A 12,576-nucleotide genomic window follows, 5' to 3' on the forward strand; every position below is an offset into this window, starting at 1 on the left:
TTGCCACTCTGTCAGGGGTCACAATGGTGGAAGCACGAGGATAGACAGGGTTCCAGGAGACGGCTTTAACAACAGTGCATCTGACCTTGCTCAGAGCAGGTGTAAAAGACACTGTGCAAAGTGTGACGGAAGTTTTGTTTGCGCTAGAGTTACCCACCACCATTGCTCTGCTGGTGATCATTCTTCTGCCAAAAATACCTCATTATAGACGTTGCCAAATACTATGGGGAAACAACGCCATCAGACGAGTCAGAGGTAAGACTATCACCCACCGTTAACCCATTCTCGGGATTCCTGCAGCCAATATGGTACTGTATGTCACAAGACCCCCCACTATATCCCTTGCTAGCTATAACATTTTAGTCCCTTGCTTTTGCTGTGTTAGCTTTATTTTAAAGAAAAATTTGCATGATTCCTTTGCTGTTTACTTCCTTGTAACTAAATCTCTTGACAAAATTTGCATTCTCCTACATATTTGTGTGTACTTTCTGTAGAAATTATGAAGACCACAGAGAGAGCCTGTTTCATAATGGCCAATAAAATTTAACATGCAAAGAACTAGAACCCACATGATTCTAAAAGAAATAGTGCAGTGCAGGTCTGAGAGCATAGTCAAGCTGATAGTATATAACAGTTTGGCTAATCAATAACTAAGTTGATCTTTAGTCCAGTTTTATTGAAAACCACCTAGAAAGATATCTGAAGCAAGTCTGTTAAGTAAGCATTTATTAACCTGAATGGATGGATCAAATGGTAAGGCTCTGGAGGGCCATATTAGAGTCTTCACTGCTAGTTAAATCAATTTTTTGGCGATATATAAACTATTACCTTGCATTGCCATTGCACCTGGGCAATCTTACACTGGTGGTACCATTTTACATCCATTTTGCACTCAGTCACTGTGCACAGACACAAATGACTTCACGGGGTGCAAAGCATCAGAGAATCAGTCCTCTTATGTGAGCCAAGCCAATTTGTTCTTGCACCTGGGGACAGTCTATAGTTCCCTGTACGTCTGATTACAAATATCAGGTAAGTCTTGTGTTCTCCAGACGGGCACTGAACATAAAGAATTACACACTTGGGAAGTTTTCAGTTTTCCTCTTCTAGTAATACATAGTACTTGTATGATGGCGTCTCATATTCTTTTACAAGCATGGACTAATTAACTCATAATACCCCTGAGAGGTGGGTAATTATATATTATTATCGTCCTTATTTTATAGATAGAGAAACTGAGGCAGCGACCCTAGGGGGATCAGTGCTCTAAGTGTCTCTGGAGAGTGCTTAGCATCCCCAGCGCTCATGGATGTTAGTGACTATTGAGTGCACACATTACCTCTTGGAAGGCACTTAGCACCTTGCAGGATTGGGCCCAATCCTTTGACATCAAGGGGAGTCTTGTCACTGACTGCAGAGGGAGCTGAATCAAGCTCTAAGGGTATGAAAACATTGCACTCGAAGGTCTGATTGCAGCTCAGGTTGGCATACCCATGTCAGCTTTAATCTTGCTAGATGGCTATAAATAGCAATAACAATGCGGTGGGCATGGACTGCGGCGTGAGCTATATAAGCCCCCTGAAACCCTTGGTACATATTTGCATTCTAACCCCATGCTGGGGTTGGTGCCCTCGCAACATAACAGCTCTTTTTAGCCGTGGCAGCTAGATCAAAGCTACTGGGGGTAAGCCAGCCCAAGCTGCAATCACTCTTGTGGTTGCCTGCCATGTAAGCATGCCCACAATGACTTGATCAAAGTGACACAACAAATCAGCGGCTGTGCTGGAATTAGGACTCAAGTGCTTGCAGCCCCAAGCTCAGTCTGCAAGGCCTCACGTTCGCTGATATTTCTGCCTCTAGAAATAGCAAAAAGAAATGCCAGTTCCTCTCTCCATTTAAGTCGGCTGCATCGCTTTACATGTTTATGTTCTGAGTATTAGCGGTGCCACTGTACAGTAAGAATACAATACTGCGGGCAAACCAAAAGAGACCCAGAATGGCCGCCAACTGGCAGTCGTTCAAAATGGCAGCCGCTGCATTGTTTAGATGTGGCGTACTGAATAAAAATATAGTATCTTTCACACAAAAGGTACCAGGATGATGAATACGTTCAATTGCCACTGACTTCCATGGCCGGTAACCGTGCTTTGCGCCCTGCAGGATTGGGTCCTTCATCTGTTGCAGGACACCCAATTTGTCCTAAGGTTCCACGAATCTCATTTTTGAATGGGCTGAACGGAAAGCTGTAGTAAAATGCTTGGGTGTGACAGGCAAGAGCGTGTGGAGTTTCCCAACAGGAGGATGGCTTGGTCTGTACATTAATTGTTTAGATTTTACATTAACATAATTGCTGGGCAATTTCTTGCCTACCTAAAATCCCCACTTCTTTGGAGAAGGCTTTCTTTACTTTCCTCTCAGGATAGTCTTGCTGAACATGCTGCTTTGCACCCCAAAGGGAGTCACATGGTGGAATTTGACCTCTGTAAAGAATAGATGCACTTTGAAAAGCACTTTGGAATCCTTCTGAAAGAATACATTGTTATATTATGAAATATTATCTATATCGTATATGGATGGTTAACCAAGGCAGAGAAAGAAAGGGAGACTTTTTGTTTTGCATTAAGGTATTATGGCTGCCAGTGCTGGAGTACATATTATTTCATATATGCTAGGCAGTTTGGATGCATATATCTTATGGCACAGTAGATATTTTTTCTCTGCTCCAGTCCCGTTTTTGTGCTGTGTTGTTATTTCTCTTCTGGAAACAAGAAAATTTAAAAGCTGAATTGGTGAGTGACAGCAATAAAGGGCCCAAACAACCTAGCCGGTAGTTGCTATGATTCTTCAGATGTGGCAATCCTCCTGAAAAAGGAAGCCTGGGCAGAAAGCAGGATGCAGGCGGAGTGTGGTATCCTGGTATCGCAGAAGAAGAGGTAGATAAAAGGAGATGATTAGCCGCAGCAGAGATATAGATCAGCGGCACAGGAGAGAAGAGATTATTCTCATGATCTGAATTCTTAACCCTCTTTCGGTGCCCTGGTTGTGAAGCTTAATCAAGATAAAGAGCACACAATGCCGATTATGGAAATAAGGTCACTTGCTGATAGAACGTTCATTGTTCCTTTCTCCTTGGCCTGAAATCCTCACTGATATTAATCAGAGAAACTGAGTAATTTCCGCCCCCCTTCCCTTCGTAGAATGAAAGTGATATGCCTTCTTCATTACTTGCTGAAATAAGTAGCATACCTCACAGATTCCAACAGCGTGAAGCTCTTGTAATTCAGCTCACTGAGTCATTAACAATTTATAATTAAAAGGGAGAGCAACAGAGTGAGCAATAGAAGAAAGGGCAGGGCTTGTGCTCATGCGTTGTCTAAGTAAGGCAAAAAACAAGTGTCAAAGTGTTTGCAAACTATAAAGCATATGAGTTATTTTGATACTCAGAATTCCTCTAGCGGGGGTCTGGGTGGATCAGGCTAATGAGATAAGAGGCATTTCACCTTCAGATCATTGGTTTAAATGAAGGTGGGTAAAAGACTGTTCAGTAGCCTATGCAAAGTGAGTTGCTGGCCTCAGTCCAGCTCCTAGTGGGTAAATGTTCTAACTCACTTATGAGTAAACACTGAATAGCAGGCAGTGCTGCAGGGCAACCAAGGAATGAATGGGCATAAAAATTTGAGGCCTGATCCGAAGATCATTGAAGTACGTGGCATTCAATAGACTTCAGGGGGCTTTGGATCAGGCCCTTAATTAGCCCCTCCCCCAATTGAGTTAGTCCATCCATGTTAGGGTGTAGGCATATTGACAGGGTGGTGTGAGGGAGCCTGCGTTGCCTGCCAGTGCTCTCCCCTAAGACTGCAGCAGGGCCAGGCCTGCACTCACCGGTGGCGGGAAGTGCAGTGACCCAGCCCCAGCCGCACCGCCAGTGAGTGCTGGAGGGTGGTTCCCCCCTGACCTCCAAGCCAGCCCCGCCCCCCCACAGAGGCCTGCCCCCTCCCCCGTGGGGGGGGGGGGGCTGCATAGGGCCCTAGAATAGCTAGGGACAGCCCTGGTTGTGGTTAATAAAAGATGGTATCAGGAATCATAATTGAAAAGTTAAGCCAGCAGGAATGGAGTCAAAGCTAAAGCAAGCTCTATTGTAGCTCTGAGGGCTGACAGTATATGAAGCATAAGGCAACATTAGTGGATATATATATATATATATATCACAAACGGGGACTACTGTATATATGAATAGGAATGTTACTTTGGCTATCTCCTTTTGTGTTACATTCTTAGTAGTGGTGCTTACCAAGTATTTTTTCCTAGTCTGTTCCATTCTCTTATATTTAGGTACATGACAGGATCAAGATTATTTTTAAACTCAATTCATCATGCTCATTTCAACATCCAGTTCTGTAATATGGACTTGCCTTTATTCCACAGGCTGTTGCATTTAGGATACCAGTAAGTAAAATGTTAAAGTTACTACCACCAGATTGGTCAGTATTTGCTCTTGCTGTGACATGATTTCTTGTTTCACTGAATGAGATATGAGAAAAATTCATAGGGATGGAGTGGCATATTGTCACCGGAGTTGCAAATTGTTTTAAGAGTGCTGGGCTCACACACATTTGTTTTCTGGACTTCATTGCTCTATATAATAATGAATACTGAGCATTTATGTAGTGCTTTTGAATAGAGACTCAAAGGAGCTAAGTATCATTATCCCCATTGTGCAGATGGGGAAACTGAGGCACCGAGTAGTGAAGTGCCTTGCCCAAGGACACCTAACAGGTTAGCTGGGAACAGAACCCAGGTCTCCTGAGTCCCAGGTCCAATGCTCTACCTACCAGGTCACACTGCCTCATTATATGTAAAATGTTATTTATCCACCCACCCAATACCATGTGGTTGTAAACTTCATAGGAAGTCATTCAAAATGGCCCATAATCTTTCTTGGCCCAACTGCTCCCCAAGATTCACATCCAGAGCTCTACCTCCCACATAGAAAAGAGGCTTGGCCATCTCTCTGTCAGTCCTCTCTCCTCAGAGGACTCTCTGAGGTTCTGGGGATCCAGTGTGGGGAAAAATGCCAGGCTGGGGAAGTAATCGGAAGACCAGGAATGGGGAACACACATGCTATCCCATATTGGCTCTGTAGTCATCAAGGCAGCAAGATAATACAACCAGATGCTATGTTCGGCTTCTGTGGTTGCTCCTGGGTAGTGGAATGTCCCTTAAAGAGCAGGGTCCAGCTGGCCCTGGTAGAATAGCTTCAGCTTCAGAAGCCCTGGTAGAATAGCTCCATTGTCCTCAATGAACAAAAAACTAGGGCCAGATTAGAATAAAAAGCAGTCCACTGATTTCCAGGAGTGCTGAGCATCCAGGGCTCCCAGTGACTTCAGAAGGACATTTAGGAAGGATTCAGACTAAACTTATTAACTGCCCAGCTCAACTAAGAAGCAGCAATTACTGAAAAAGCAACGAGCCACTTCCATCCTGCTACAAACTTTAATGGCTCAGCAGTAGTCATCAGCTCGTGTTCAAAATGCAAGCTGGTGGTATGAAACCACGGTTTCTTTTTAATTCTTCAAGAGTCCATGTCAGCATACCCTGCAGAAACAGAGGCTTTTGTTAGGGATTTTTTTTTTTAACAGTTCAAATCAGCTACTAAAAGTGTCGTTGCAATTTGTTAACAAAGCGTTTCCTGTAAAATCAACAGCAGAGACATAGTGGTCTCTTTCTCCTGTGATAAACCCCATCAGTGCATACAAGAAAATACAAACCCTTCTTCTCTTGTCTATTCCCAGCTGAAACCTGTCCAGAACGATTCTTTTTCCTCCTTCACCTTAGGGATGTCCAACTGGAACCTGCTTATAGATGGGTTCATTACCTACATGTATCCTCCAAGGCAGGTGAGCTAAAACAAGGTGACAGACCCACACACAACAAGGATCAAATACAACTTTGTTTTATCCCTCTTAACCTCAGCTAGTCAGAACTTTTCCATCAACACTGTTCGCTGGTGGTAAATGCTTTTTGAAGAAATGGTCAACTTTGGTGAAAAAAATCCTGTTTTTGTTTAAAAAAAATTAAAAATCTGATAATACTGGTGGAAACTTGGACATTGTTGATGAAAATTTTTGATCAAAATTGATGGGTTTTTTTCTTTCTGTTTAATTTTTTTATGGAGGGGAGAGGAGTAGGAATCATTTCCGGAGCTGCTCCATTCTTAACCTTTTAGCACAAATATTTGGTCTGAGTGAATTATTGGTAACAAATAATTTATTCATCCAGTTTCACTTCTTTTCCCTTGCAATCAGATTATGAAATCTCAAATTGAATTTGTTAGTCAAAGTCGTTCATAAATTTCTTAGCAAAATGTCATCCCTCTCCCACGCTCTGAATAGTTCATCAACAGTCCCATGTTAATATTTGACATTCAAACTTCAAAACTCACACTGTTTTGGTTAACTACGTAAGTCACGTAGTAGCATTGCTTCTGCTCCCTGATTAGAAGATAGATGTAACTGACCAATGTAGTGTGCAATTCAAATTTCAGAGATTCCAACTAAATGTGCCATTCAAATATCTCAGTTGGTGATAGGCTGAGCATTCTGTGTTTAGCTTTACAAGACTATCCAGGCTAGTGAAGATCACCAATTAATCTGATTGTGGAAAATGCACATGAAAGGTTTGCACACATGGTCAAATTGAAATGTATTTTTTAGTTGGAAGGAATATTCAGCTGTAGTGAATATAGTGCCTGTGAAAGAGACTGGACTGATATCTTGGGATATGAAAATCCTCTTGTTATCTGCAGAGGGCCCACTGTACAGTTCCTTGTGCCTGAAAATGATATCACCAGGAACCAGCAGCACAGGCTTTCCCGCATTTCCTTACCTGTATTCCTCAACCCCAACCCGGAGGGACCACCTCAGCTGATTGAGAGAACAAAGCCTCCAATGCCCCTTTACTTCTTGGTCATCTTGCTGAGATGGCCAAAGAGGTTGCCAGTTAATGCCAGATCCACTGATGATTGCTCAGGGCTTTTTGATTATGTGAATACCTTCTCCACGGAAATGAATTGTGACTACTCACAAGCCACTGAAAAATACTTCCCTTGTAAAGCCAAAAAAACTACAGTATTCTCCTCTTCCCTCATTTCTGCCCACTTTCCCCTCAACAGCCTTTTCAAACATTTTAAAACAGAGAAACACAGCCACAATAATCCACTCTTGTTCTGCACTCATCACTGATCTGCAGAAAGGAAGCATGGTCTTATGATTAAGGCATTGGAGTGGAACTCAGAAGTATTTGGTTTAATTTCTGGCCCTGCTACAGTGTGTGTGAATATGGGTAAATCGTTGAATCTCTCGGTGTCTCAGTTCCCCATCTGTAGAATGAAGCTAATAATATTTCCTTGCACCCATCACATTTATTTATTTATTTATTTAGTATATATTTGTGCTACTGTAACACCTAGTTTGTCTGTCATGTCTCCTTCTATGTGGACAATGGAGCCCTGATCTTAGTTGGGGGTTCTAGTTGCTACTGTAACACAACTAATAACAGACACACAATTAATAGTTTCATAGCTTCAATGTTCCATTTATGGACATGTTCTTCAACTTAAAATGTGATCTCCCTTCACAGCAAGCGCCACCCTGTAGCGTTTATCTAAAAAAATTTAGCCATGTACATTTTTTTATCTGAAAGAAAAGGCAGATCTTTCCTGAAGCCTGAAATAAAACTATCTCTCTATTAAAAAATAACCAGCCACAGATTTCCTGGCTGGCCCAGTGTAAACCACCTGCTGGTGCACGAACATTATTTCCTCTCTGCGAAAAAAGCAAGAATAACGATCAAGGGTGATCTGGCAACACCTGGTTTCCCACTGACTTTGTCTCCTGGGGATAGTGAGGCTGTGTTTAACAATGTGAAGTAGAAAACTTAAACAAAGATCAAAACCAGGCCCTCAATCTGCCGTTGCAGCACACAGAAGTACAATTGGCAGATGCCTCCCTCCCCCCTCCAACCACGGCCTTCTTTGATGAGTGGAGGAGGCTGGAAACACTTTTCTTCTTCTTTCCGTATGTATTTGTTACTGGACCGGGAGGAGGAGAGGTCATTAGGATTTTTTTATGCTGGGTGTATATGCTGGTTGGGGACAGGCTTTCTTCTTGTAATCTGGATGCCATGGGGATAGAGCACTTTCAGAACTGAAACCACTATCACTCTTGTTAACTGCATAGGCAGAAGTACTTTCCACAGACAATTCCATTCCTCGCCCCTCCCCCGCTCCGTAACTCAACCCTCCCATTCACTTCTACCATCCATACCTCCTCCCATCTCGTCTATATCTGTAAATCTACCAGTCGTTATCCCAGCAGTGCTACCCATTGCCTCCTCCATGCTGAAATCCTCATCTAGGCCTCTCAGCTGCATGACTGCAACTGCCTGCTCCAGGGTCTCCATAAATTCCTCCCTGCCCCCCATGCCTAGACTATGGCATGTGCAGAATGTTGCTTCCTATCTTCTCACAGGTACAAAAAAGTGTGCTCGAATCAATGTTCCCCTCAGACAACGTCATTAATTCCCCCTGGCATGAAGCTATTTATGCAAGAGGAAATAAGTACAGTTTAGTTTAGGGAAGAGAACAAAAGGTATATAAAATAATGAAAGGTTTAGAGAACTTAAATTAGGTGCCCCTATTTTCTCATAGTACAAGGACATCCAATAACATGGAAAGACAATGCATTTATTACTCATAAGGTTATTTTAACACAGACTGTGGAACTCATTGCCACAAGATATCAATGAAGCCAAGAGCTCAGTAGGATTACACGTTTATTTGAATGAGAACATCTACAGCTACATTAGACTGGATAAAACATTTATAAAGAATACAAACCCTCATGCTTCAGGAAGTAGATTAATCTCTAACTAATGAGGGTTAAGAGGAAAATTCTCCCTGGGCAGGCAAGTCCATTACAGGGTTTCTTGTACCATCCTCTGAAGCATCTGGTACCACCTGCTGCCAATTACAAAATAGATGGAGCCTGGCTGAAATCTTCTACAGTTCCTATGTTTCCATTTATTTCAGGATCCTGATCAAAATTGTCCTGCTTTTATTTAATACCCTCTAAGGCCTTGTTGCTGTGTACCTCACCTCTCACTGCTCCTGTCTCCGTTTCTCCCACTCCTCTAGCATGCATCCTCTGTCACTTCACAGAATCTGGCCTGTATAACCTCCTTCTCTCGCCAGTTCCTTCCTGTATTCTGCTGCCTCATTGGCTGTACTCTTCAACTGGTTTACACCTCAGCTGAAACCGCTTCTAGTCTCCCTTGCCCACACTCTCAACTGCTGGCTAGCTGTGCTGATATGTTTTGACTTCGTAGTTATTTTGTGACTGGATTTCTCTTGCATAGAAGATTATATGCTTTATGAAGTTGTATGGTACGTCATGCTTGTAGGAATCAAATATTCAAAATAATGCACTGTTCTTACACTTGGTTTACAGAATGTCAGCGGGTTGTCCATGTATTCTGATTTCCTTCTCAAAGGCCTCAATTCAGCAACGCACTTAAGCACATGTTAAACTTTAAGCATTTAAGTCAATGCCCATTGAAGTTGAGCATGTGCTTAAGTCAGTGGTGGGCAACCTGTGGCCCGTCAGGATAATCCGTTGGTGGGCCATGAGACAGTTTGTTTACATTGACCGTCCCCAGGCACGGCCGCCCGCAGCTCCCAGTGGCCGCGGTTTGCCGTTCCCAGCCAATGGAGGTTGCGGGAAGCAGCATGGGCCGCAGGGATATGCTGGCCGCCGCTTCCCGCAGCTCCCATTGGCTGTGAACAGTAAACCACAGCCACTGGGAGCTGCGGGTGGCTGTGCCTGTGGACAGTCAATATAAACTGTCTCGTGGCCCACCAGTGGATTACCCCTGACAGGCCACGTGCTGCCCACGGGCCGCAGGTTTCCCACCACTGGCTTAAGTGCTTTGCTGAACAAAGGTCTTACACTCGTACCCAGATAATGCTGGGAGAATAATTTAGCCCAGTGGCTTCTCTGGAGAAGTGTGCAATTAATGTAGTTTAGTATATATGGTGACATAAAAGGCATGTACATACCTTATATACCATCTCTCAAAACCTGGAAGAGGTGGAGTGAAGATCAGCTTTTAAATAGCCTTAGATCAGTAGACTTCCCACTGCAAGTTTCTCAGTCAGGTGCATGCCTGAATTGATAAAACCTATATGAATCTGGCCCCTTTGTTCAAAGCACCTCTTCTGCTGCTCCACCTATCTTTGAAGGGCTTTTTAACTCACGAGATGAGATCTTCATTGACTAGGAGCAGCCCCTTCTCCTACTTTCTGCAATGTGAAATTGCTGCCCTCAAAGTCTCCCAGCATACCCAGTGGCAAAGCCCATACCTCATACTGTGAACATTCAGTTTCTTCCACGTTCTAAACGTTTATTTTAATAATTAAAAGAGAGGACATATCCTGGGGGGAGAAGCAAGAAAGAGGGATGGCAGAGAGAACTGAATCCATGCTTTTCCTCCACTTTGAACATGTGGTTTGGGGTTTTTGTTCCCAGTGGCAGATCAAGGTAAGATTTTTGAAGCACCAGGATCCAGTCCCTGAGGTCAGAAGGGGCCTCTGAATTTCAGACCAGGGAACACTGGCCTCCAAGAGTCCCCCCACAGTTGGTGTGGGAATAGATGCTCACACTGTGGGTCCATCTGCCTCAGCTCTCTGCAGACTGGCTGGCAATCAGGAGGCCATGGGATGAAGTTACTGAGATGCCCGCACCGTGATCATGCATGGGGGTATGGGCAGAAAAATCTGTTTAAGCATGAGATAGTTTGGTTGGATGACTACAGGATGGGAATGGAATTACACCTGGATTGATCTGGGACCATTCAATTTTAATTCACCCTGTGTTCCTTGGCTGTATCAGCAATCAAGATGTAAAAGAGGATACTTTCCCTTTGGACATAATCTAGTCATACTGTCAAATCACAGAATGCCTCTACGGTCAGAGCACCCTTTCTGGCTTCTCTTACCAGGGCAGGTGACTGGTGGGGTTAGAATGGGAATAGGGAAACCTCCCACATGGGCAAGGGAGCCTAATGGTTACTGGAGATGAGTGAAACTCAAAAGTCTGTAGTTCAGTTTGGTTGAGACAAGCACCCCAAATGTTCAGCTGTGCAGACAAAGCTGATCCACACGTGTGCAATCAAGAGATGGTTCTGGAGGTCTCATAAAAGGATCCTGTGCTGGGAGGTCTGATTCTTTCTGGTGTGGGTCGGGGTGGGCCTATTTCACCAATCGTTTTTCATGTGGGATTGGTCCTGCTGCTCCTGCCCAGAATCAAGAAGTGCCTGAAAATGTAATAGAAATTTCTTGTCTGTAAAATTTTCAAACCTCCATAAGGATTTGGGATTAGTTTGAGATTCAGAAAAAGGTTTAAGCTGATTCTTATTTCCCTGATGGAAATACATCTAAGCATAAACTTAGCCACACTGAGCAAGCGTTGCAAGGCACCCTGCTTTGGGCTTTCTCTGGAGAGACCAGATCCTGACAGGTGCTGATCACCTGCAATACTCACTGAAGCCAATGGGTGTTGAGGACACTCAGCAGCTCTCAGGCACTACGAAATACTAGCTGGGCATAGAGCCTGACCCTGAAAGATGCTGAGTGCAATTAGTGGAAGGTAAGGGTGATCAGCACCTCAGAGGATCAGGCCCTCTCTATCTTTATAGCAGAACTGGTAGAAAAATACCATTTATTTTCCACAGAATTTTTTTTTAATTCCATTTTTTAATTTTCTCGTTTTTGTGTTTTCATTTAACCCCACCCCCCAACAAAAATAACCCCAACCCCAAATTTTTTGTGTTTTGGGTTTTTTAAAAAACCTTTTTCAGAGTAAATGTCTGGTTGTTGATTTGGAGGGGGATTAAAAGGTTTTAACCTGTAAAATTCTATTGAAAATGAAAGCATTCCACTAAAATTTTCGTGTTTGATGAAAAGCCATTCTTTAGTTGAAATTTCTTATTGATGACAAATTTTACCCAGCTCTACTTTGCAGTTACAGTTGTAGCGGAATGTGGTGCTTTTTCTACCCTTGTATGGAAATGTCAGAGACCCCTTACAAGCCATATAAGGTGTGTCCAGATAGTACATTATGGGTACTTTACATATATTGGGATAACAATGAGCATTGCAAACACTCACAGATTTATCCTGAATCTTGTGATATTTGGTGTTTTTCTTAAAGCCCCAACTGCTGGAATCAACAGAATCCATGAGAATCTGAATTTTCAAAAAGTATGTTTCTAGCCCTCTGGGTTGCAGAGAAAAGCTTGGAAACGGGAAGCAAAGAAACCAGGAGGTAAAGACAAAGAACCCCAAATATATATTTTTAAATCTCATGATTTTTAAGCCAATCTGGTTTTGGGGGGCCTGACTCATGATTTTTGAATGCATGGGATTGGCATCACTGTAAATGAAAGAACCATGGTCAAATCCCTAATGATGCTACGAGAGGGATTATTGCTGGCTGGAAGTGTCATGCTTCAGGATTGATG

General features: G+C 43.2%; 1 protein-coding gene across 1 annotated transcript in view; it reads left to right on the top strand.

Annotated features, from left to right (window-relative positions):
* The first annotated feature begins 237 nt into the window (after positions 1 to 237).
* The window catches only part of PLCG2 (phospholipase C gamma 2), a 116,764-nt gene continuing 104,425 nt past the window's right edge, over positions 238 to 12,576 (top strand). Inside the window, exon 1 of the mRNA XM_065567267.1 lies at positions 238 to 255. The gene's annotated coding sequence lies outside the window, so the exon portion shown is untranslated. The remainder of the gene's footprint in view (positions 256 to 12,576) is intronic.

The sequence above is a fragment of the Chrysemys picta genome, chromosome 14, assembly GCF_011386835.1.
Source record: "Chrysemys picta bellii isolate R12L10 chromosome 14, ASM1138683v2, whole genome shotgun sequence".
NCBI classification, from domain to species: domain Eukaryota; kingdom Metazoa; phylum Chordata; order Testudines; family Emydidae; genus Chrysemys; species Chrysemys picta.